This window comes from Molossus molossus, unplaced genomic scaffold (genome assembly GCF_014108415.1).
Source record: "Molossus molossus isolate mMolMol1 unplaced genomic scaffold, mMolMol1.p scaffold_m16_p_19, whole genome shotgun sequence".
In the NCBI taxonomy this organism is placed as follows: domain Eukaryota; kingdom Metazoa; phylum Chordata; class Mammalia; order Chiroptera; family Molossidae; genus Molossus; species Molossus molossus.
Window position 1 is genome coordinate 28,033,336 of NW_023425354.1, and position 22,516 is coordinate 28,055,851.

The 22,516-nt window shown below is 40.8% G+C and overlaps 1 protein-coding gene across 5 annotated transcripts in view; it reads right to left on the minus strand.

The window, feature by feature from the left end:
- Nucleotides 1–22,516, minus strand: part of NPEPPS (aminopeptidase puromycin sensitive) — a 102,671-nt gene that overhangs the window by 67,385 nt on the left and 12,770 nt on the right. The window lies entirely within an intron of this gene.

Below are 22,516 nucleotides of genomic sequence, written 5' to 3' on the forward strand. Positions count from 1 at the left end.
TAAATATATAATAAATATCCATTAATATATATAAGGCAAACTAATTTATCTAAAAAGTGAGCTGAGTGGCAGAATCTGAGAAACAGGTGACTTTTTGTACAGTATTACTTGAAGTTTTGAACTTCCACAATAATCAAAGGTACTTGCTTCTAGTATAATTATGTTTATGTACATATTTATGTAGCCCAGCCTGTGTGCTCAGTGGTTGAGCATGAGACGTTTTCAAAAATAATTTTTCTTTATTGATTTTAGAGAGAGGGAGAGAGAGGGATAGAAACATTGATGAGAAAGAACACTGCTGCCCCACACTGGGGATCGGGCCCACAACCTGAGCATGTGCCCTGACCAGAAATCGAACCAGTGACCTCTTGGTACATGGGTCAACACTCAGCCAATGAGCCACACTAGCTGGGCAAGCATGAGACTCTAAATGTTTATAAAGCAGCCACATAATGTTGAGTTGGGAACCAGTATTTAAATGGAAGAGTATATTCACCTTCAGAGTAAAGTTTCATTAAAATGAGAACTATAAAAGTGTAGGAAGAAAAAAAAAACCTCTCCAAAATTGTCACTGAATTGTTTACAGTTGTCAAAGCATCTCAACACACAAGATCTGTAAAAAAAATGGTACAATTCTAATAAGAAATTGATAATGACTTCCACAGTAAAGTGAAATAGCCTCTTCATGTGCAGTTGCCACAATTCAGAAATCGAAACTACTGGCAAATTTGCTTATACTTGTAATGGATCAACTGTTACTGTATCTGAACTAAAGAAATGAAAAAGTTTTAGTTTCTGTTTGAAATAGTCTCACTTTCATCTTTCAAGGGAGAGAGGGTAGAAGAGTGGATGACTCGGACTCAATATCGAGATAGTATAAATTCCATTAAGGATTGTTTTAAGGCAAGTTCTAATATTTCGTGGGTAAGTCCCAAGATTACTCAGTGATCACAAAATGTTAAGTGGGAATTCTAATATGTATACCAATAACACCACATACTAAATCAAGTGCAGAAATATTACATAGAATATAAAAATCTAGAAAATCACCAAAAAGATAATTCAAAATCAAAATATCCTTTCATAGGAGGGGCAGACATGCAGATGGGCTGGTCCCACACCCACATGTGGAGAATAAAAACCAGGAGGGACATCTTGGCTGGGAAAGTCCTCCCTGAGGAGTGAGGGGTCCCCGTCCCACACCAGGCACCCAGCTCAGGGTTCCAGTGCCAGGAAGAAAAGTCCCCATAACTTCTGGCTGGAAATACCACTGGGAAATGAGGCTGAGGGAGGCTGTGGCTGCTAAAGTCCCAGGCAGCTCCTCTTGAAGGGCCTGCGCACAAACTTACTCAGACTTGCTCCCTCTAAGCTAGGAGGGGAGGCAGCCTGGGGGGCGCTAGAGACATACAAGGGAGAACTAAGCTGTTTGGCCTCGGACAAGGGCTGGAGACACAGCTTTCTCCTGGACAGATGGAGGCTGATGTTGCTTTGGTGAGCTCCTCCTTGGGGCGGCAGACAGCCGCCATAGCTGGGACTCCAGCAACCTGGCTCACACTGTTTGCCTCACCTCAGTGATTTCCTGAGGCCCTGCCCTACAGAACTCTCGGGTCCACCAAAGCTGCTTCCAAAGGCTTTACCATAGGATTGGCCTGTCTTGGATCCTGCTTCAGAGTTTCCTAAAATCTCTCAAACAAGCAGCATCTGGTCTTAGTGAGCCTCATACCTCTCGTTCAGTGACCCCCAGGCCTGGCACTAGAAGCAGCCAGCCTTGGATCACAGCTTGGCTTTACCTGGGCATCTCCAAGCCCAGCACAAGAAGCAGCCCATTTGCAGATCACTCTCTAGCTTATGCTGGGTGGCCCTGGATAGAACACAGGCAGTGGTTGACCTTGTCCCAGAGCCAGCGCACCCAGTGGACCGCTTCAAACCACATCAAACCACCACCACCCAACCACCTCCACAAGTGACACACTCAATGAGCAGACTCAGTGGGTACCAAAGCCCTACTGAAGTAAGTCTTGCTCTGTGTGGTGGGCCCCTACACAGCTGATCCTCCAAGGTAGTCAGAGGCCTGTGGTCAGTGGGCACAGCCAGTCCTTACAGCTGATCAACCTGAGTAAATTCCTCCCACTGATGTACCAACAGCAATTAAGACTCAGTTACAACAGAAGGGTATACAGTCCACATCAGGGGTGCACCTCGAGGGCCCAACTGGGGTGATCAGGGAGGCTGTGCCACTGGATCCTACAGGACACCTACAACAACAGGCCACCCTACGAAGCCTAGGAGACATAGCAACTCTACCTAATACACAGAAACAACCACAGGGAAGCAGCCAAAATGGGGAGACAAAGAAACATGTTCCAAATGAAAGAAAAGAACAGAACTCCAGGAAAAGAATTAAACAAAGTGGAGATAAGCAATCAATCAGATGCAGAGTACAAAACACAGTTTATAAGGTTGCCCAAGGAACTTGGTGAGACATTCAAGGAACTTAGTGAGACCTTCAAGGAACTTAAGGAGACCTCCAAAGAACTCAGTAAGAACATCAACAACATAAAAAAAGACAAGTCAGAAATGAAGGATGCACTAACTGAAATAAAGAATAATTTACAAGGAATCAATAATAGAGTAGGTAAAGCCAAGAAGCAAATCATCGATTTGGAACATAAGGAAGCAGAAAACACCCAATCATAACAGCAAAAAGAAAAAAGAATCCAAAAAAAATGAGGGTAGTGTAAGGAGCCTCAGGGACAACTTCAAGTATATCAACATTCCCATCATGGGGGTGCCAGAAAGAGAAGAGAGAGAAATTGAAAATCTGTTTGAAAAAAAATGACAGCAAACTTCCCTAACTTGGTGAAGGAAACAGACATACAAGTCCAGGAAGCACAGAGTCCCAAACAAGTTGAACCCAAAGAGGTCCACATCAAGACACATCATCATCAAAATGCCAAAGGTTAAATACAAAGAGAGAATCTTAAAAGCAAGAAGAGAAAAGCAGTACGGTACCTACAAAGGATCCCCCATAAGACTGTCAGCTGATTTCTCAAAAGAAACTTTGCAGGCCAGAAAGGAGTGACAAGAGATATTGAAGCTGATGAAAAGCAACAACCTACAACCAAGATTACTCTATCCTGCAAAGCTATCATTTAGAATTGATGGACATATCAAGAGTTTCCCAGAAAAGAAAAAAGCTAAAGGAGTTCATCACCACCAAACCAGTATTATATGAAATGTTGAAGGGACTTCTTGAAGGAGAAGAACAAAAATATGAACAATAAAATGGCAATTAACACATATCTATCAACAATTGAATCTACAAACAAAATGAGCAAGCAGAACAGAAACAGACTCTTAGATACAGAAAACTTTGTTGCTTGCCAGATGTGCGGGAGCTGGGGGATGGGTGAAAAAGATGAAGGAATTAAGAAGTACAAATTGGTTGTTAGACTGATGAACCTCAAAGGGAAGGGGCAGGGAGGGCGGGATGAGATAAACTAAAGAACTTCTATGCATATATGCATAACCAATAGACACCAACAATAGTGTGGGGAAGTAGGATTGGGGAAGAAGGGGTCAATGGGGGAAAAGAAGGAGGGATGTCTGTAATACATTCAACAATAAAGATGAGTTAAAAAAGAACACACAAAATATCATTTCAGTAAGTTGAAGATTACCTTGGAGGTAAATTCAACAGACAGATTTGATTGGTACAGCGAAAGATACCATAACAAAGTTAAAACACAAAAGACAAACCTAATAAAATATTTGCAACAAAAAAAATGGCATATCTACAATATATAAAATATATGTTTAAAGCAATACAAAAATGGGCAAAAAATCACAGATATACAATTGTCATAAGAAATCCAAAAGGCAAATAAGTACATGAAAAGTATATTCAAACTACTAATGTCAGGTTCAAATAAAAACAATATATTTTTCATTTCTCAGATTAGAAAAGAATATCAAGATTGATAAAAATACCCAAGGTAATAGTAATATAAATTAACAACAAAACCCAATGTAAAGGTAGTATAAGATTCCCCTAATCTTGATGGGAATGTAAAATAATAAAAAATTTTAGGGATATTTGATAATCATATTTGCAACAGATGATTTTATATTTATTAAAAACTTAACACAGCACTCTTACATTTGATGCAATTTATAGGTATACCACTCTAACTGGTGCACAAAAGATGTCCTCTGTACTGTTTATAATTGCCAAAAAAGTTAGGGATAACCAAGATGTATAATATTAAGAAATGGCTATGTAAAATGACACATCTATACAAAGGAATACGAGGTGTTTGTGAGACATATCTACAAATATTACCTTTAAAGATATATACCAGATTAGAGTTAAAAAGCAAGTTGCAAAACGTTATATGTATTATAATCTCACTTCTATAATTAAAGGGAAAAAATTACTTGCATAAACGAATTCATATCAGATTATTAACATGGTTACTTCTGGGAGTAGAAGGGTAGGTGATACAATGAAGAAAGGAAAGAAGGGAGTTTTCACTTCTTATATTCTATGCTATTTGACTTTATTACAACAAGCATGTATTTCCTTTTATAACTTTAAAATATAGGACTTCCGGTCAAGATGGCGGGGTAGGTGAATGGAAGTCCTACAACTACGGAATTAAAGCAGCAGCCACATCCAGACTGGCACGAGGGGCGGCGGCGGCAGGACAGGCGGTGGGACGGGCTGGTCCCACACCCAAAAGTGGCGGATAAAAATCAGGAGGATACCTCCGCTGGGAAGGTCCTTCCTGAGGACTGAGGGGTCGCCGTCCCACACTAGGTGCCCTGCTCAGGGTTCCAGTGCCAGGAAGAGAATCCCCATAACTTCTGGCTGAAAAAAACAGCAGGAACTGAGGCTCAGGGAAGCAGCTGGAGCCCCAGGCAGCTCCTTAAAGGGCCCGCACATGAACTTATTGGACTCTCTCCCTCTAAGCTTGGAGGGGAGGCAGCTCGAGGGGCGCCAGAGACATACAGGGAAGAACTGAGCTGTTTGGCACTGGAGCGAGGGCTGAAGAGGGGGCTTTCTCCGGGACAAACGTGCTGTCAGAGGCCTTTGTTCCTTTGGTGAGCCCTTCCCTGGGGTGGCAGACAAGCCTTATCAAGGACTTCAGCAACCTGGCTCACACTGGTAGCCCCGCCCTGGTCACTCCCTAAGGCTCCGCCCCACCCCACCCAACTTTCAGGCCCACCCAAGCTGTTGCCACTTGCTTAACCATAGGATTGGCCTGTCTTGGATCCTGCTTCAGGTTTTTCCTAAATTCTTTCAAACGAGCAGCATCTGGTCTCAGCTAGCCCCATACCCTCGTTAAGTAATACACAGAAGCAAACACAGGGAGGCAGCCAAAATGAGGAGACAAAGAAACAGGTCCCAAATGAAAGAACAGAACAAAATCCCAGGAGGAGAACTAAGCGAAATGGAGACAAGCAACCTAACAGATGCTGAGTTCAAAATACTGCTTATAAGGATGCTCAATGAACTTAGTGAGAACCTCAGTGAACTTAGGGAGGGCCTCAAGACCATAAAAAAGGACCAGTCAGAAATCATGGATGCACAGTTAGAATTGAAGGAGGCATTAACTGAAATAAAGAATAATTTACACAGCCCTGGCCAGTTTGGTTCAGCGGTTAGAGCGTCGGCCTGCGGTCCCGAGAGACCCGGGTTCGGTTCCCGCTAAGGGCACGTCGATGTTTCTCTCTCTCTCTTCCTTCCTCTCTCTCCCTCCCACTCTGTCTGTGCAAAAAATGGAAAAGTGTCCTCAGGTGAGGATTAAAAAAAAAAAAAAAAGAATAATTTACACAGCTTCAATAATAGAGTACGTAAATCCAAGGAGCAAACCATCGATCTGGAATATAAGGAAGCAAAAAACGCCCAATCAGAACAGCAAAAAGAAAAAAGAATAAAAAAAAATGAGGATAGTGTAAGGAACCTCTGGTTCCTTCCCCCAGAAGGAGAAGAGCGAGAACAAGAAATCAAAAACCTGTTTGAAACAATAATGGCAGAAAACTTTCCTAACTTGGTGAATGAAACAGACATATAAGTCCAGGAAGCACAGAGAGTCCCAAACAAGATGAACCCCAAGAGGCCCACACCAAGACATATCATCATCAAAATGCAAAAGGTTCAAGACAAAGAGAGAATCTTAAAAGCAGCAAGAGAAAGGCAGCTAGTTACCTACAAGGGAGTTCCCATAAGGCTGTCAGCTGATTTCTCAAAAGAAACTTTGCAGGCCAGAAGGGAGTGGCAAGAAATATTCAGAATGATGAAAAACAAGAACCTACAACCAAAATTACTCTATCCTGCAAAGCTGTTATTTAGAATCGATGGCCATATAAAGACTTTCCCAGACAGCCCTGGCCGGTTTGGCTCAGCGGTTAGAGCGTCGGCCTGCGGTCCTGAGAAACCCGGGTTCGGTTCCCACTAGGGGCGCGTACCTCGGTTGCAGTTTGTCCCCGGCCCTGGTCGGTTGTGCGGGTGGCAGCCACTCGATGTGTCCCTTTCACATCGATGTTTCTCTCTCTCTCTCTCTGTTCCTCTCTCTCCCTCCCACTCTACCTGAACAAAAAATGGAAAAATGTCCTCGGGTGAGGATAAAAAAAAAAAAAAGACTTTCCCAGACAAGAAAAAGTTAAAGAAGTTCATCATCACCAACCCGTTATTATATGAAATGATGAAGGGTCTTTTTGAAGAAAAAGATAAAATATATGAACAAACAAAATGGCAATGAATACACATCTATCGACAATGGAATCTACAAACAAAATGAACAGGCAGAACAGAAACATTCTCATAGATACAGAGAACATTTTGTTGGTTGCCAGTTGGGAGGGGGTTTGGGGCAATGGATGAAAAAGGTGAAGAGATTAAGAAGTACAAATTCATTGCTAGACTGACAAACCTCAAAGTGAAAGGGGTTGGGGGGGTGGGAGGAAATAAACCAAAGAACTTATATATGCATAACCAATGGACACAGACAATAGTGTGGGAAAAGGCGGGAGTGGGGAGGAAGGACCAATGGGGGAAAAATGTGGAACATCGGTAATACATTTTACATTCAACAGTAAAGATTAAAAAAAATGTTTAAATATAAGCAAAACAATATATTAAATACCATGTGATGATGACAACCTGTAATTGTTTTCTAATTGTTCACATTTAAAATTTTTTTAGATGTTTTTATTGATTTTTTAGAGAGAGCAACACAGATGTGATAAACATCGATCAGCTGCCTCCTGCATGCCCCCTACTGGGGATCAAGCTAGAAATCCGGTCATGTGCTCTGACTGGGAATCAAACTAGGAATCGAACTAGGACCTCAGTCCGTGGGACAATGCTCAATCCACTCAGCCAAACTGGCCAGGCTAATTGTTCACATTTTTAAAATCATTCCTGTGCAAAGTTTATAAAACTATTTTAAACATTAATAACAATCTCCAGATCTTTAAGCTGTTATCTTAATATCTGCTAATGATAATTTATATCTGGATTAAGGCCAGTAAACTTTGAACCTACAAATAGTTGAGTGAAATAGCACCTGCTATAGATCTCATAATGAAATATATTTCATATTTTAGAATGATGCATGTAGACTTTTGCTTCTGGCTATGACAGCTTAGTTGGTATCAGAAAAACTATAAAAACTGGATAAAAATGTTTTAAGTGTTTGGGAATCACACAAAGATTAGCTCAGTATTCACAGACTCTTAATTCATTTGTTGCACGTATTGACTTCTAAGCTGAACATAGAGACCAATAAAGAAAGAAGAGTCCCACCCAGCCAGCGTGGCTCAATGGTGGAGCATCAACCCATGCACCAAGAGGTCGCAGGTTTGATACGTGGTCAGGGCACATGCCCAGGATGTGGGCTCGGTCCCCAGTAGGGGGCATGCCGGAGGCAGCCGATAGATGTTTCTCTCTCACATCGATGTATCTCTCTCTAAAAAAAAAAAAAAAAATCAATAACAACATATATTTAAAAAAAGAAAGAAGAGTCATAAAGTTTGCAGTAGTCTTACTAGGCTGAAGAGAGAAAAACTGGAATTAAGGACTACCAAAGAAGCCAGGATTCAAAGGCCAAGATCCCAGAAAAATGGAATAACAGATAAAGTCTAACATTCTTCATTCAATTTCCCCTCAAGACATCTGAGGACTCCTAGATTTAAGCAGTTTTATAATGGTAGGGTACTAAAAAATGGATTTCAGGGCCCAAAAAGGAAGGAAAAACCTTAGTAAAGATTCCTGACAGGGTTACAAAACAGCAATAAAAGTAAATTGAAGTGAAAAAAACAAAACAAACCTAGTTGGATCAAAATGATCTTACTTAGTGAAACACTGAAAGCTTTTCCCCTAAAGTCCAGAACAAGACAAGAATGCCTGTTTTAGCCACTTGTATTAAATATAACACTAGAGGTTCTCACCAGACTGATTAAGCAAAAAAGGAAATAAAAGGCATCCAAACTGGAAAGGAAGAAATAATTATCTCTGTTTACAGACAAAACAACCTTATATGTAGAAAATCCTAAAGGTTCCACAAACAACAACAGCAGCAAAAAAACTATGAGTTAAACAAATTCAGCAGTGTTGTATAGCACAAAATCAACATTTAAAATATCAGTTGCATTTCTAAACACTAATAATGAACAATCTCAAAGGGAAATTAACAAAACCATTCCATTTACAATACAATAAAAAAGAGCCCTGGCTGGTTTGGCTCAGCGATTGGAGCGTTGGCTTGAGGTCCAGAGAGACCTGGGTTCGGTTCCCGCTGGAGGCATGTACCTCGGTTGCAGTTTGTCCCCGGCCCTGGTTGGTCGTACGGGTGGTGGCCACTCGGTGTCCCTTTCACGTCGATGTTTCTCTCTCTCTCTCTCCCTCCCACTCTATCTGAACAAAAAATGGAAAAATGTCTTTGGGTAAGGATTAAAAATATATATATATGCAATACTTAAGAACAAATTTAACCAAGGAGGTGAAAGACCTGTACGCTGAAAACTACAAAACATTCCTGAGAGAAGTTAAAGAAGATACAAATTGCCCTGTCCAGGTGGCTCAGTTGGTTGGAGCATCATCATGTACATCAAAAGGTTGCAGGATGGATTCATAGTCAGGGCACATACCTAGGGTGTGGGTTCAACTGGTCAGGGCACATACAGGATGCAAGTGATCAATGTCTCTTTCACATCGATGTTTCTCTCTTTCTAAAAATCAATGAAACATATCCTCAGGTGAGGATTAATAAAAACAACAACAAATAAAGACATCCCTCATTCATGGATTAGAAAACTTAGTGTTTTTTTGTAGAAATTTAAAAATCCATCCAAAAATTCACATGGAATCTCAAAGGACCTAAAAGAGCCAAAACAATCTTGAAAAATAAAGAACAAAGTTGGAAGTCTCACATTTCCTGATTACACAGCTACAGTAATTAAAAAAGAAAGAAAGAAAGAAAACGTGTGATATATAGACAAATGGAGTAGCATAGAGAGCCCAAAAATAAACTCTTCCATATATGGTCAAATGATTTTCAAAGAGGGTGCTAAGACCATTCAATGGGGAAAAAACAGTGTTTGGAAAACTGGATATACACATGCAAAGAAAATGAAGTTGGATCCTTTATACTACATACAAAATTAAACTCAAAATAGATCAAAGATGTAAATGTAAAAATTATATAACTCTAGAAGAAAACACAGAAGATAATTTTAATGCCCTTAAAATTTGCAATGACATCTTAGGTCACAAAAAACATGAACTATAAAAGAAAACACAGTAAACTGGAGTTCACTGAAATTAAAAACTTTTGCTCTTTAAAAAAACACTAACAAAAATGAAAAGGCAAGCCACAGACTGGGAGAGAGCATATGTAAAATATGTCCAAGAAAAACTTGTATCTGGAATATATAAAAAAATTCTTAAAATTCAGTAAGAAGATAAACAACCCCTACCCCCAAATGGCAAAAGGTCTGAACAGATATTTCACCAAGGTAGACATATGGATGGCAAATAAAAACATGAAAAGACCCCTGGCCAGTTTAGCTCAGTGGTTAGAGCATCGGCCTGCAGTCCAGAGAGACCCAGGTTTGGTTCCCGCTAAGGGCACTTACATCAGTTGCAGTTTGTCCCCGGCCCTGGTTGGGTCATGCGGGTGGCAACCACTCGATGCGTCCCTTTCACATCGATGTCTCTCTCTCTCTCTTTCTCTTCTTTGCTCTCCCTCCCACTCTATCTGAACAAAAAAATGGAAAAAATGTCCTCATCCAAAAAATGTCCTCGGATGAGGATAAAAAAACAAAACAAACAAACAAAAAAGAACATAAAAAGATGCCCAACATCGTCAGCATTTAAGGAAATGTAAATTAAAACCATACCAAGATATACCACAACCACCTGAATAGCTAAAATTAAAAAGATAGAATTTAACAAGTGCTAGCAAGGATATGGAGCAAATGGAACTATCACACACAGTTGATGGGAATATAAAATGGTACAACCACTTTGGAAATTTGGAAGTTTCTCCAAAAATTCTCCATTTACCATATAATGCAGTTACTGTATTCCAGATATTTACCTAAGATAAATGAAAGCATATGTCCACACAAAGGCAAAGATTGTTCTTATATATTAAAATGTAATCTATTATATTGGAAATAAAAATAAAATCATCAGGAAAATTACTGGTCTTGCATGTAGGAGCTTAGAAGTTGCCACTCCATCCTAACAAGTAAAAAGTTGAACTAAATGAAAGATCAACAACTTTCTGTAGTTCCATCAGAGAAGTGAGAACACAGAGGCAAACTGTTGGCAAACAAAACTTGAGACAGTCAGATACAGAGAATCACAATTTACCAGAGCAAGAACCCACAAAAAGAAACCAATCACCTCTGGCAACCAGTGCTGGGGTAAGAAAATCTGAACTATAATTAAACTGCTGGAGGCTCAGTGTGGACAAGCCTATAAGTTAAAAATTCTGGTAGGACCCAGTCAAAGGGGGACTCACATAGTTGTGAATTTTACCTTCAGGAGCTCTACCTGGTCCTAACAGTGAATATCAGAGAAAAATCCCATCATGCTTCTTGCAGGGAGAAAGAAAAAGGAAACATTTTGAAATATATTATTCTTTGTAATAAAACCTGAACTCAGGAGAAACTATTTTACCAGAGCTTAAGCTGTGGGGGTTTTATCAGAGCCTAATCTACCTGTGGTAAGGGAAATACCCAACTCCAGCCCCTCATCATTCTGTCCCATCTAAGGGGGAAAGAAAACCTGAGAAGTACTAGGGAAGCTCACAGACAAGGGGTGCAGGCTGACGGAAAGACTAAGATCCAATCATAGGACCACAGAACACTTCTTCTGCCCCTCTTCTTATCATTGCATTATTAAAGGCCTATTGATCACAGTTCCTTTTACTCAGTACAAAAAAGAACAAGGTATACTAAAAGACAGAAAACAAAATTTAAAGAGATTGAACAAACATCAAAACCAGATTCAAATATGGCAGAAATGTTGGAATTATCAGACTAGTAGTTTTCTGTTTTTAACTATGATCGATATGCTAAAGGCTTTAATGAAAAAAGAAGATAAAGGAATGGTAGACAAACATTGTAACAGAAATGAAGAATGCCTTTGATGGGCTCATTATTAGACTGGACACAGCTGAGGAAAGAATCTGAGCTTAAGGACATAATAGAAACTCCTAAAACTGAAAAGCAAAGAGAAAAAAACTGAAAACAGAAACAAAACAAAAAGCCCACAAAATAACCAAGAATATTAGGGAAACTACAAAAGATATAGCATACCCGCAATGGGAATACCTAAAGGAGAAAGAAATAAAGAAACAGAAGCAATTTTTGAAGCAATAATGACTAAGAATTTCCTCAAATTAATGTCAGACACCAAACTACAGATATAGGAAGTTCAGAAAAGACCAAAGAGGATAAATGCAAAAAAAAACAAAAACAAAAACAACCCTATACCTAGGCATATCATATTCAAACTTTTGGAAATCAGCGATAAAGAAAAAAAAATCCTTCCAGAGGATATTAATGTGCCCTGATGTTTGAGAACCACCGCACTTATCCATAAATGGATGGATGGATGGATGGATGGATGGATGGAAGGAAGGAAGGAAGGAAGGGAGGGAGGGAGGGAGGAAGGAAAGGGAGGGAGGGAGGGAGGGAGGGAGGGAGGGAGGGAGGGAGGGAGGAAGGAAGGAAGGAAGGAAGGAAGGAAGGAAGGAAGGAAGGAAGGAAGGAAGGAAGGAAGGAAGGAAGGAAACCCCCACCCGCCCGCCCTGGCCGGTTTGGCTCAGCGGTTAGAGCGTCGGCCTGCGGTCCAGACAGACCCAGGTTCAGTTCCTGCTAAGGGCACGTACCTCGGTTGCAGTTTGTCCCCGGCCCTGGTTGGTCGTGCAGGTGGCAGCCACTCGATGTGTCCCTTTCACGTCAATATTTCTCTCTCTCTCTCTCTCTTCCTCTCTCTCCCTCCCACTCTATCTGAACAAAAAAATGGAAAAATGTCCTCAGGTGAGGATTAAAAAAACAATCTTGAAAGAAGCTAGGGGAAAAAAAAATACCTATAAGTGGAACAATGATAAGAATTACATTAGACTTCTCAGAAACCATGCTAGTAAGAAGAATGGTGTGAAATATTTAAAGTTTTGAGAAAGAAAAAAAACCACTAACCTAGAATCCTGTACCCTTCAAAATTGAAAGAGAATCCTCCTCTCAACCTTGGTATGATCCTAAAAACTGCTCTTAAAAATCAGTTTGTTTGTTTGTTTATTTATTTATTTATTGTTCAGATAGAGTAGGAGGGAGAGACTGGAAGAGAGAGAGAGAAACATCGACATGAAAGGGACACATCGAGTGGCTGCCACCCGCACAACCCAACCAGGGCCGTGGACAAACTGCAACTGAGGTACGTGCCCTTAGCGGCAACCGAACCCAGGTCTCTCTGGACCGCCGGCCGACGCTCTAACTGCTGAGCCAAACCGGCCAGGGCTAATTTTATTTTTTTTAAATATGTTTTTATTGTTTTTTAGAGATAGAAACATCAACATGAGAAAGAAATATTGATCGCCTGCCTCCTGCATGACTCCTACTAGGGACTGAATCCAAAACCCAGGCATGTGCCTTTACGAGAAATCCAACCACAACCTCTCTCTCAGTCCATGAGATGACACTCAACCTACTGAGCCACACCAGCCAGGCAAAATTAGTCTTTTTTTAAAAAAGTAAGAAGAAATAAAGCCTTTTTCAGACAAATAAAATTTGAGAGAATTTCTTGCCAGTACACATGCTTTACAAGAAATGCTAAAAGAAGTTCTTTAGAGAGAAGGCAAATGATATAGGTCAGAATCTCAGATTTACATAAAGAAAGGAAGAACATCAGAGAATGATTAAATTAAGGTAAAATAAAAGAGTTTACTTTTCCTATTCTTTTTTTTCCTTTAATATTTTTTCCTTTATTGATTTTAAAGAGAAAGGAAGAGGGAGAGAGAGATAGAAACGTTGATGAGAGAGAACATCAACTGGCTGCCTCCCGCATGCCCCCCACTGGGGATCAGGCCCACAACCTGGGCATGTGCCCTGACCGGAAATCGAACCTGCGACCCCTTGGTGCGTGGGTTGATGCTCAACCACTGAGCCACACCAACCAGGCTACTTTTCCTATTCTTAATTGATAATAGTTTACTCAAAATATTATTAGCAGCAATGTATTTGGTTATGTGGGCTTGTGTGTGTGTGTATGCTTACATATAAGTGAAATAAATGACAGCACTGATACAAGGGATGGGAGGGGGAATTAGGACTATATTGTTATTATAAGGTACTTGCACTACCTATGAAGCAGTATAGTTTTTTGAAAGTGGACTTGGATTAGTTGTAAATATGTATTTCAAACTCTAAGGCAACCACTAAAATAACTTTTAAAAAAAAGTATAATTGACATGCTAAGAAAGAAGAGAAAATGGCATCATATAAAATGCTCAACTAAAATCCAAAATGCAGAAAAAGTGAGGGGGGAAAAAAACAGGAACAAAGGACAAGAGCAACACATAGAAAACAGTAACAAATATGGTAGACACAAATCCAGCAATATCAATAATCACATTAAACATCAATGGTCTAGCCCTGCCCAGCTTGGCTCAGTAGTTAGAGTGTTGGCCTGTCAACCAACTGAGGAATTTCGAGTTTGATTCCTAGTCAAAGGTGTGTGTCTGGGTTGTGGGTTCAATCTCCAGCCCCGTTCAGGGTCATGTGGGAGGCAGCCAGTCAATGAGTCTCCTCAAATTGATGTTTCTCTCTATCTCCCTCCCTCCTTCTTCTCTATCTAAAAAAATTAATGGAGCCCTGGCTGGTTTGGTTCAGCAGTTGGCGCATCGGCCCACAGACCAAAGAGTCTTGGGTTTGATTCCAGTCAAGAGCACATACTTCAGTTGCAGTTCGGTCCCTGGACCTGGTCGGGGTCATGCGGGAGGCAACCAATTGATGTGTCTCTTTCACATCAATGCTTTTTCTCTCTCTCTCCCTCGCGCCCTCCCTCCCTCCCAACCATTCTGTCTAAAAATAAATGCAAAAATATCCTCAGCTGTGGATTGAATGAATGAATGAATAAATAAATAAAGTGTTAACACACACCAAAAAAAAACCAATGGTCTAGCCCTGGGGAGTTTGCACAGTGGTTAGAGCATTAGTCCATGGACCCAAGGATCGAGAATTCAATTCCCGATCAAGGGAACCTACCTGGGTTACAGGTTTGATCCCCAGCCCAGGTCAGGGTGCATGCAGGAGGCAACCAATCAATGTGTCTCTCTCACATCAATGTTTCTTTCTCTCTCTCCCTCCCTTCCACTCTCTCTAAGAATGAATGGGAAAAAATACCCTCGATGAGGATTAACAACAACAACAAAAAAACATGGTCTAAATTCACCAATTTAAAAACAGAGTAGTGCCTGGCCGGTTTGGCTCAGCGGTTAGAGCGTTGGCCTGCGGTCCGGAGAGACCCGGGTTCGGTTCCCGCTAAGGGCACGTACATTGGTTGCAGTTTGTCCCCGGCCCTGGTTGGGTCGTGTGGGTGGCAACCACTCGATGTATCGCTTTCACGTCGATGTTTCTCTCTCTCTCTCTCCCTCTCACTCTATCTTAACAAAATATCGAAAAATGTCCTCGGGTGAGGATAAAAAAAAAAACAAAAAAAACAAACAAAAAAACATAGTAGTGCCCTGGCCGGTTTGGCTCAGTGGTTGGAGCGTCGACCTGCGACCAGAGAGTCCCGGGTTCAGTTCTCGCTAGGGGCACATACAAAAAAAAATAAAAATTAAAAAAAAAAAAAGTTGTCACAGTAGTTCAAAAAACAAAACCCGCCCTGGCCGGTTTGGCTCAGCGGTTAGAGCGTCGGCCTGCAGTCCGGAGAGACCCGGGTTTGGTTCCCGCTAAGGGCATGTACTTCGGTTGCAGTTTGTCCCCGGCCCTGGTTGGTCATGAGGGTGGCAGCCACTCGATGTGTCCCTTTCACATCGATGTTTCTCTCTCTCTCTCTCCCTCTTGCTCTATCTGAACAAAGAATGAAAAAAAAAAAAAAAAAAGTGTCCTCGGGTGAGGATAAAAAAAAACAAAAACAAAACCCAACTCATCTTGTCTATAAACTCACTTTAAATATCAAGACATGTAATAAAAGGGATGGAGAAAGATAATCAAAAGGAAGTGTGAGCAACTATATTAATTTTTGAAGTCTGTTTAAAAAAAGCAAGGAAAGTTAAGAGGGTAATTACATAATGATAAAGAAGTCAACACTCCAAGAAGACATAACAATCCTTAACGTGTATGCATCTAACAACAGATTGTCGAAATACATGAAGCAAAACTGATAAAATGGCAAGGAGAGCCCTGGCCGATGTGGTTCATTTGGTTGGGAGTCATCCCATGCACCGTACGGTTGCCAGTTCGATTTCCAGTCAGGTCCTATCTCCAGGTTGTAGACTCAGTCCCTGGCAGAAGTCGTGCAGGAGGCAGCTGACTGATGTCTCCCCCCAGCCCCGTCCCTCTCTCTCTAAAAAAATAAATGAAAAATATTTTTTAAAATGGCAAGGAGAAATAGATGGATGAATCTACTATTACAGTTGGAGACTTTAACACCCTTCTAGCAGACAGGACAGATTCAGCAGCAGAAAATTGTAACACACCACATTTCCCTGGAATCTGTTTTCAGAGGTTGCAAATTCAACAGAACTGAATATGGCCCACAAATATGTTCTGTCTGGGCAGAAAAGTTCTTTAAAAGTTGAGTATGATTATATGAGATGTGTACTCTCCAGTTCAGCCTCTGTCCCAACATTCTTATTTTCCTATATCAAGCTCAATTCATTCATGTTTGGTATTTCCTTAATCCCAATGGGTAACTTTCGGTTGAGGCTGCTACCATATATCATTATCATTATTATTATTATTAATTCTCACCCAAGGATCATTTTTCCATTGATTTTTAGAGAAAATGGAAAGGAGGGAGGGAGGGAAGGACAGAGAGAGACAGAGACAGAGAGAGAAACATCAATGTGAGAAAAACACGATTAGTTGCCTCCTGCACATACCCCAACTGGGGCCAGGGATCAAACCTGCAACCCAGTTATGTGCCCTTGACTGGGAATTGAACACGAGACACTTTGGTCTGCGGGCCAACGCTCTAACAGCTGAACCACACCAGCCAGGGGTATCATTATTTTTATATTTAAAGTTATTCTTGGGTTCCTTTCGTATAAAATTTCCTTATGAGCTCTTGCCGGTTTGGCTCAGTGGTTAGTGTCAGCCCATGGACCAAAGAATCTAAAGTTAAATTTTGGTCAAGAGCACATCGGTTTTGGCTTGGTCTCCAGTCCTGGTCAGAGTTATGCAGGAGGTGACCAGTCGATATGTGTCTCACGTCGATGTTTCTCTCTCTCTCTCTCTCTCTTCCCCTCCCTCCCAATTTATCCAAAGACAAACGAAGCCCTGGCCAGTTTGGCTCAGCGGTTAGAGAGTCGGCCTGCGGTCAAGAGAGACCCGGGTTTGGTTCCCGCTAAGGGCATGTACTTCAGTTGCAGTTGTCCCTGGCCCTGGTTGGGTCGTGCAGGTGGCAGCCACTCAATGCGTCCCTTTCACATCGATGTTTCTCTCTCTCTCTCTTCCTCTCTCTCCCTCCCGTTCTGTCTGAATAAAAAATGTCCTCGGGTGAGGATTAAAAAATAAATAAATAAAGATATACGGAAAAATATCCTTGAGTGAGGATTAAAAAATAATAAAAAATTAAAATACAAAAATAAAATAAAATTTCCTTATGAAATTCTACATCTCATTTCAATACAATTGTATTAGAAATAGACATTTTCCCTTCTCTTTCAATCTTCCTGATTTGAGGGCTGGCTCTTAATTAGTCATGTATGCATTTTCAGAACGTTGACATAGCAACTCTATTGCAAAGGACATAGTAACTTATTAATGTTATTAATCCACACAATTGTATGACAGAATATATATTACTAATAGTTGAATAAAGGCTCATGATCAAGTGTTAGGAACCATTCCTTTTTTTCAAAATAATAGCTTTGCTTGAAATTATTAATATTTGGCAAAATTTCTTCTATTTTTAATTTTTTTTTTTTTTTTTTTTTTTATCCTCATCCGAGGACATTTTTCCATTTTTTGTACAGACAGAGTGGGAGGGAGAGAGAGGAAGGGAGAGAGAGGGAAACATCGATGTGAAAGGGACACATCGAGTGGCTGCCACCCGCACGACCAACCAGGGCCGGGGACAAACCGCAACCGAGGTACGTGCCCTTAGCGGGAACCGAACCCGGGCCTCTCCGGACCACAGGCGGACGCTCTAACCGCTGAGCCAAACCGGCCAGGGCATATTTCTTCTATTTTTAAAATATATTTTTTTCTTTATTGATTTGAGAAAGAAAGGAAGGGAAAGAGAGAGAGATAGAACCATCGATGAGAGAGAACATCGATTGGCCACCTCCTGCATGCCTCCCACTGGGGATCGGGCCCACAACCCGGGCATGTTCCCTGACTGGGAATCAAACTGTCAACCTCTTGGTGCATGGCTCAGCACTCAACCACTGAGCCACACCAGTCAGGCAGCAGTATTTCTTCTAAGCTGTTTTATCCTTTTATTAACATACACATGTACATAGGCACACACTGAAAAATACAAGAATAAACTTGTGTTAGCCCTGGCCAGTGTTGCTCAGTGGTTAGAGAGTTGGTTCATGCACCAAAGGGTCACAGGCTTGATTCCCAGTCAAGGGCACATACCTGGGTTTCAGGTTTGATCCCTGGTGGGAGGCAACCAATTAATGTGTGTTTTTGTGTGTCTCTCTTCCCCCTCCCCCTGTTCCCTTCCACTCGCTCTAAAAACCAATGAAAAAAATATATCCTCAGGTAAGGATTAACAAAACAAAACCAAAAAAAAAAGGATAAATATGTCAAAGTTTACAGGCCTCACGTGGATAAAACAAAGTGATGCTGAATTTATGTATTAGAATTCTGTATGAAATATTATGTCACTAATGAAAAAATTTTTTTCTTACACAGCTAATTCTACAAACATATACCTGGCAGAGTATACTAAGGGAAAAGTTGGTACAAATCTTTCAAGTGATCATTTTCTATGTGGCTATGCCCAAGCCATCTATTAATGATAAATTAAAAAACTCTTTACCTGTCAGAACCTGAGTTTAGACACTCAAAAGTTTCATATTTCTCTTGCAGAAGTTGATGACAATACTAATCCCTACATTGTGTAGGGAGGCGCATTCCTTGCACTGGCTTAAGTGCTAGTGATTTCACCAACCCTTGAAGTGCAGAACAGTAAAAAAACAGTTTTCAGCAGTTTTTCTTACTGATTTATCATTTTAAAAATATTACAAAGATCTTAAATATATATATATATATATATATATATATATGTTTTTAAATAAATTATTTGTTTAAAAGGCAGTGCCTTAGTTTATAGAGACACATGCCAATAGGTCTTTCTGGGTTACTGCACATATCACAAGATGGCCTTTTTCATCGATTAAAAACTTACACAAAGAAGCAACAATTCTGTGCCTTCAAATAATTTTCTGATTTTACCTTAAAGCACCAAGACTGGGTGGCAACCCATATGTAAATTGGTCTTGCAGAAGGCATTCAACAGTAAAAATGTACTATATGAAATAGATGGGTTAACAAATGTTATCTCTCCTAGTGACTCATTTGTTCCCCTGCCATCAGCATACAGCCCTGGAAGGAGCTGGCAGTCAAATTATTAACTACCAGTTTACAAAAAAAATAACACATTCTACTCTCTCATAAGATACATATAAAAAAATGATACTATGGCCCAGGCAGTGTGGCTCAGTGGATTGAGCATCGTCCCATGGACTAAGAGGTCTTGGTTCAATTCCCAGTCAGGGCGAATGCCCAGGTTGGGGGCTCGATCCCCAGTGGGGGGCGTATGAGGGGCAGCTTGTAAATGTTTCTCTCTCACATCAATGTTTCTCTCTCTCTATCTCTAAAAAAAAAAAAAAAAATCAATAAAAAAAAATATTAAAAAAAAAATACTACTATGGCCTGGCCAGTGTGGCTCAATGGTTGAGTGCTGACCCATACACTAGGAGGTCGCCAGTTCAGTTCCCAGTCAGGGCACATGCCCAGGTTGTGGGCTCAATTGCCAGTGGGGGGCATGCAGGAGGCGGCAAATCGATGTTCTCTCATTGATGTTTCTATCTTTCTCTCCCTCTCCCTTCTTCTCTCTCTAAAAATCAATAAAGGAAAAAAAATTTTTTTAATGCTACTATGTCCAAGTGTAAAATTAAGCTACATATATCTATCTGTGTATAAATATGTATATCTGGACAGCCAAATCTATCTTTGTTTCTTTTTTAAAAACTTTTTTTTTCTTTTTATTGATGTTAGAAAGAGAAAGGGAGAGAGAGATAGAAACATCGATGAGAGAGAATATCAATTGGCTGCCTCCTGCATGCCCCCCACTGGGGATCAGTCCCACAACCTGGGCATGTGCTCTGATCAGGAATCGAACCAGCAACCTCTTGGTGCATGGGTCAATGCTCAACCACTGAACCACACCAGCCACGCCTATCTGTATTTCTGACTGAAACCTTAAAATGTCAAATTTATACAACTTCCCATTCTCTTATACTCCAAAATAAAATGGGCTTACATAGTACTCCAGGATTTTCCTCTTGCTATAGGAGAAATGAGTTGAGAAATGTACCTTTGCTAGTGCTAAAGAAAATATTTTATGTATCTAACAAAATTTAATATTTTATCTAAATTCTCTCCAAATTCTCTTCACTTCCTCTAAGTTTTCATTTCTCTTCTGACACTTAGTGAGAACACTAACTCTACATCCTTGAGATTCAGATCATTATGAGCTTGACGCCGTTTAAATTCTCTGAATTTTTACTTGACATTTTAGTAGAGGAAGATAAAAAACAAACCTGAGCTAAACCCATGCCAGCTGGATGGCACACATTTCTTTTACTATATCTACCTATCTATACTGGACATCATTTAAAAACTCTACATTGGCCCTGGCCTGTGTGGCTCAATGGATAGAGTGTCAGCCTGTGCATCAAAGGGTTGAGGGTTCAATTCCTCGTCAAAGGTACATATCTGGGCTGCAGGTTCAATCCACAGCCCCATCGGGGTACATGCGGGAGGCAATCAATCAATGTGTCTCTCTCACATTGATATTTTTCTCTCTCTTGCACCCTTCCCCTCCCCCCTCTAAAAATCAATGGAAAAATATCCTTGGGTGAGGATTAACAAAAACAAATTAAAAAATAAGCTACAATGAATTTAAATATTCTCTACTTACAACAAAGAAAGCTTGCCTTGATATGCTTGGCTAACATGCTTCCATTTTTCTTCAGTTAAAGAAATTAAATAATCTCTTTCATTTACCAAACAATTTTTTTAAGTAGGCATGCAGCCCTGGCTGGTTTGGCTCAGCAGTTAAGAGCATCAGCCCAAAGACTGAAGGGTTTGTGGGTTCGATTCCGGTCAAGGGCACGTACCTGGATTATAGGTTCGATCCTGGCCCCAGTCGGGGTCATACAGGAGGCAACCAATCAATGTTGTCTCTCTCTCTCTCTCCCTCCCTTCCACTCTAAAAATCAATGAAAAAATATTCTCAGGTGAGGATTAACAAAAAAAATTAAAGTAAAAAATAGCCTGATGTGGCTTAGTGTATTGAGTGTCATCTCATGAACTGAGGCGGTCCCAGTTCCATTCTCAGTCAGGGCACATGCCCGGGTTTCGGGCTTGATCCCCAGTGGGGGTGTGCAAGAGGCAGCCGATTAATGTTTCTCTCTCACATCGATGTTTCTATATCTCTCCCTTCCTCTCTCTCTAAAAAAAACAATAAAACATTAAAAAATAAAAGGTCAAATTTATAGTCAAATGAGAAGACTTTCTAAGAGAAAGTCTCAGAGTAGTACAGACTAACCAATAAATCATTTTTATAAAGAATGTCAAGGTGAAGTAAAAAATTAAAAGCAATTCAGCTCCAATATTAATATATCTGTGAGTTTATGCCAAACTTGTAACTTTAAAAACCACAGCTTATGTAGAAATAAGTTCATGCCAAAATTGATTAAATTTAATCCTTATTGTAATTACAAGTTCTAAAATAGTTCTCATTTTATTTTATTTTATTTATTATTATTTTTTTTTATCCTCACCCGAGGATATTTTTTCCATTTTTTGTACAGATAGAGTGGGAGGGAGAGAGAGGAAGAGAGAGAGAGTGAGAAACATCGACGTGAAGGGACACATCGAGTGGCTGCCACCCGCACGACCAACCAGGGCCGGGGACAAACTGCAACCGAAGTACGTGCCCTTAGCGGGAACCGAACCCCGGTCTCTCCGGACCGCAGGCTGACGCTCTAACCGCTGAGCCAAACTGGCCAGGGCTTTATTTTATTTTTTTGAAAGAGAGGAACGCCCGGCCAGTGTGGCTCAGCGGTTGAGTGTCAACCCATGCACCAAGAGGTTGCCTGTTCGATTCCCAGTCAGGGCACATGCCCAGGTTGTGGGCTAAATCCCCATTGGGGGACACGCAGGAGGCGGCTAATTGGTGGTCTCTCTCATTGATGTTTGTCTCTCCCTCTCCCTTCCTCTCTCTCTAAAAAAAAAAAAGAGAGAGAGAGAGAGCAAGGAAGAGAGAAACAGAAACATCGATTGGCTGCCTCCTGCACACTCTCCATTGGGGATCAAGCCCGCAACCTGGGCATGTGCCCTGCCTGACGGGGAATCAAACCAGCGACCTCTTAGTGCATGAGATGACGCTCAAGCCTCATCAGCCAGGCGAAATGGTTCTCATTTTAAAGATGTTGACTGAGTTCCTACACATTCTATACCATGTTTCTTTTTCATCTATTCTTTCCCTGTAACTACCTCCATCATCTAGCTTCTTACCTTCATATTTGAT